We start from the raw sequence: 4690 nt of genomic DNA, 5'->3' as shown, positions 1-4690 counted from the left end.
TGCCTTCTTACTGCCTGACCCCCTCAGGGTATAGTGGGCAGAGAAAGGCATTCAAGGCTATGTTCATCTTTAGACTCCTGCTTCACAGCTCCCAGCAGCCCTGGTGGTGTAGTGCCTATGAGTTGAAGTCCTCAGGGTCAGCAGTTTGAAACCACCAGGTGCTTCTTGGGTGAAAGATGAGGCTTTCCACTCCAGGGAAGCATTACAGTCTCAGAAACCCACAGGGGCAGTTCTACCCTCTCTTATGTGATAACTGTGAGTCGTCGGTTCTGACCCATAGCGACCTTATGCACAACTGCCGTGTGCCCTCCTCACTGCGGTTCCTGTGCCTGCTGAGCAAAAGGTCAGCAGTTGGAAACCAGCAAGTCACTCTAGGGGAGAGAGATGAGACTTTCTACTCCCGTAGAGTTGCAATCTTGGAGACCCACAGGGGCAGTCCTACCCTGTGCTATAGGGTCGCTATGAATTAGAATCATCTCCTGGGCAGGAGTTCTCCGCTCCCTGTGGGTGGCTTTCCTCTCCTGGGCTTCTGTCTCCAAGACAGAGATGACCTGCCCATGGTGGTGGAAAGCAGTAGAAAGGACTGAAGAGACCCCCAGGTGGTTTCCAGCCCCAAGAGGGAATTACCATTATCCCCTGTTCATTAAACACACAGAAGTCCCTGGGTGGCACCAATGGCTAAGTGCTTGGCTATGAATGGCACTGGATGGTTGGCAGTTTGTCTCTTCCCAGAGGTGGCTCAGAAGAAAGGCCTGGCAATTTAGCCCAGGGAGACCAAGGCCCTTGAAAACTCTGTGTAGTTCAGTTCTACTCTAACGCAACAAGGGGGGCCAGGAGCAGAATGATTTTGAAGGCAACTTTGTTGTACTAACTTAGAAGTACACATGGTTCGCCTGGTGTTGAATACCTCCAGCAGACCTCCTCTGATGAACCAAGTCGAGCTGATTAGAAAGTGTCAGCGAGGTGGGCAGTTTGCTCCTGAACGATGAGTTTGTGAAGGGCGGCCATGAGGCGCCCCGCCTCACTGCCACTTGTTCCGGGCTCTCTGCCCAGTGGCTTCCGATGAAAGAATGCAATGCTCCGTTCTTTGCTCATCACACGAAGCACTTTCAATTCCCCAGTGTCATTTATCATTCATGTATTCATTCATTCCTCAAATATTTACTGAGCTTCACGGAGTGGAAGGCACTTCCCACGCACGAGCCCTGAGTGACAGGGGACAACAGGGATGGCTGTCCCCTCTGGGAGATGGTGGTGGTGCTGATGGTGACCATGAGAACAGCAACACCAATGGCCAGCACTTACAGAAAGCTCCGTGGGTGCCTGGCGCTACTCTCAGCCTTCATTGTGAGTTAACCCTTGTGTCCTCCGAGCAATTTCATGAGGTAGACGTTATAGTTATCTCCATCCATGAATGGGAAAACAGGGGCCCAGAAAGGGTAAGTCACACAGCAGTCAGGGTTCACAGCCATCTAGGCATCCTGATTGGCCATGGGTGTTGGTTTGTATTGTTATTAGTAGTTTGTCAAGTCAGCTGTGACTCTTGGCAGCCCCACCCCACAGGCAGACCTCGGAGAGAGTGTGGCTTCAGGCCCAGACCCAGACGACTGCAGTCAAGCAGATGTCCCCATAAAGCGAGTCACGAGTGTATAAAAGTTGTGTTCCCATTATACTGTAGCCCGTTCACTGCAGATCGGCATCGTGAAAAAACGTGCCGTGTTTTAAGAACTGCCAAAATGTGGCTCGGAGATTCCGAGTATGCACGTACTCTTGAACAGTGGAGCTGACAGCCCAGTGTTTGCGGGTTGGCCACACACCTTTGAGTCGGGAAACCGTATTATGTGTTAAAGGCACAGCAGCAAAGCGCAGTAAAACGAGGTGTGATTGCACAACAGAGTGAAACTCTGCCCCTGCCTGCTCCTCTTCATAACGGCCCAGACGTTGAGTCCATATTGCACATCTTTTCCTGCTTTTCCACCAAGCATCTCATCTCCAGCTCTTGATCAGGCAATAGTCTCGCGTTCCATCAGTTTTGCCGGCTGTTGGTGGGAAGTGTCTTTCTTCCCCAGTCTCGGGCTGCAGGATCCACTAAAGCCTGTCACCTGTGGGTGACTGCTGAAATGTAAGATACGGGGGCATTGCTTCTAGAATCATAAACCAAAAAGATAAAATCCTCGCTGCCATCGGTCATTGCTGGCTCATAGCAACCCCCTGTGGGTGTCTGAGACAGTAACTGTGGACGGAAGTAGAAAGCACAGTTTTTCTCCTGTGGAGCTGCTATTGGTTTTGAACTTCCGACCATGCAGATAGCAGCGCAACTTGTAGCCACTACACCACCAGGGCTCCTCTCCAGCATCATAGCAACATGCAAATCCCCATGGTACAAGCTGACAGACAAATGGTGGGCTTATTGGTTAAGAGAGGAACATCACTCAGCTCCCAGACCTGAAATTGAGCTGAGCTGTGGTCCCTTGAGTTGCCTTATGAACCTTCCTTTAGATGACAAACCCCAAAGCCCCTGCCGTAGAGTTGGCTCTAACTCAAAGTGACCCTGTAGGAGAGAGTAAGACTGCCCCAGAGAGTTTCCAAGGGTGCATCTTTATGGAAGCAAATGGCTGCATATTTCTTCTGCAGAGTGGCTGGTGGCTTTGAACCTCTCACCTTTCAATTAGCAGCCAAGTGCTTCAACCACTGGACCACCAGGGCTCTGTTCTCAAGCACACAGTGCCAGCAAGTTGATTCCAACTCATCGCAACCCTGTAGGACAGAGTAGAGCCGCCCCCATGAGTTTCCAAGACAGTTACTCTTTCCTGGAGTAGAAAGCCTCATCTATAGCCTCCCGAGCGGTTGGTAGCTTTGAACAGCTGACCTTGTGGTTAGCAGACCAAATTGTCACCCACTAGACCACCAGGACTCCTTTCTAGGTGGCAAGCAAGCATGAATGATGATGTTATCTGTTTCCGGAGGAGTTAAACCTGTACCCTGCAGGGATCATTGCTGGGGGTTAGGTTGCCAGGAGACTTCCTTGGCAGGCAGAGGTGAAGACGTCCCCTCCCATCCCCGACCTGGTGCCAGACTGCTGACTGAAGGATCCAGGGGAGACACAGAGCCGCTGGACCTCGAAGGCACGGGGTTGGGCTCTAGGTTGCTCCAGAGCCAAAGGTCCTTGGAGCGCCTGCGGGAGAAAATCTACATAATCGTAATTAACCGAGAGATGCTGAAAAACGTCCAGGCTCCCACCGATTTAGAGGGAGGGCAAAATTAACCACCACCACTAAAACCAGCGATTGGGGGGAATCTCGTTAGCACTAATGCTCATTTATAGTGTGACTTCCCAACGTTTAATTCTCTTTTTGTGTGTGTGGGAGAGAGGGACTGACAATTTAAGACCCAGAAAGATGGTTTTATGACTGGTGCAGCTATAAATCAAACTTATAAAGTTCATAAAAATTGTTAAAATAAAAAATGGTTTAATAGTAATGTTTTATGGCCCATAACATTATTATAGCTGTTTTATTCCCTCTGCGTTAGGGATTTAATTGGATCGCCACAATTCTGGGGAACTCTCCGATTTTATTGGATGGGGGGCATCTTCAATCAAAATGGCCCCAAATGTCTTCAATATGGCTCCTCATTTGTCAGTCTTCACCCTACAGGCTGGGTGTGGGGCCAGTGAGCCTTCCCGGAGGATGGGGACCTGCTAGAGGACAGGGACACGTTGCCCTCTTTCTCTCTGACTCCCCAGAGTGACTGCACTCTTTTGATGAAGCTGCTCAAAGTGGCTCAGGCAGTGGAGGACCGAGGAAGGGAGCCAAGCCAGTGGGAAAGCAGATCACACAAAGTGTGACTTGAGCCCAAAGGTCAAGTGAGGGCCTAATGGAGACAGCCTGTGCTGAGGGGCCTGGCAGCCCTGCTGCTAATCGGGGCTCCACCACCTGTCAAGTGTGGCCCCGAAGTGGTTGCTTGGCCTCTCTGTGCAGGTTCCTTCACCTGTGAAATGGGAATAACAGTGCACAGTGCACAAGGTGAGTGGGAATACTCGTCTAGCCGAGCGCCACCTGACATAAATGTGCCTAGAGCCCCACACGCCAATGTGTGTGTGATTATAATGTTCTACTAGGCAGATTTTAACAAGTGTAGATAAACAGATGGCATGAATTTTAATAGCACACAGTCTTTGACCAGATATAGCGAAGATAATTATTTCAATATACAGTGAGTATGAAAATGATCAATGAGATGTTTTTATTTCTTTTGTTCAAACTAAGACGTGGGGACCAGGTGTGTATCCTACCTTTCCAAGCACATCTCAAGGCACACACTAAATCAAGAGCCACACCCACTGCCCTCTAGTCGATTCTGACTCAGGATTTCTGAGGCTGTCCACCTTGATGGGAGCAGAGAGCCTCAACTGTCTCCTGAGGAGCAGCAGGTGGGTTTGAACCACTGACCTTGTAATGAGCAGTCCTGCACTTGCCCAATAGGGCTTCTAATTGAGGCTGACCACATCTCATGGGCTCAATCTCCACATGGGGCTATCATCTGGACAGCTCAGCTCTAGTCTAAGACAAGCCCCCAAACCAACAGCCATTGTGATTTCTAGTGATCTTGGACTCTTGGCTCTGCCCCCTACCCCCACCCCACACACCTATCTCCTCACCTTCTAGAAGAGTCTGTGCCTCTCCAGGTT

The 4690-nt window shown here is 50.2% G+C and overlaps 1 protein-coding gene across 1 annotated transcript in view; it reads left to right on the top strand.

The window, feature by feature from the left end:
• The window catches only part of PLXNA2 (plexin A2), a 234164-nt gene that overhangs the window by 215492 nt on the left and 13982 nt on the right, over positions 1 to 4690 (top strand). The window lies entirely within an intron of this gene.

This window comes from Echinops telfairi, unplaced genomic scaffold, assembly GCF_000313985.2.
Source record: "Echinops telfairi isolate 266 unplaced genomic scaffold, ASM31398v2 ScPeMD7_7424;HRSCAF=8462, whole genome shotgun sequence".
NCBI lineage: Eukaryota > Metazoa > Chordata > Mammalia > Afrosoricida > Tenrecidae > Echinops > Echinops telfairi.
The sequence above is the reverse complement of the archived record's forward strand: the minus strand, read 5'-3'. Positions and strand labels throughout refer to the sequence as shown.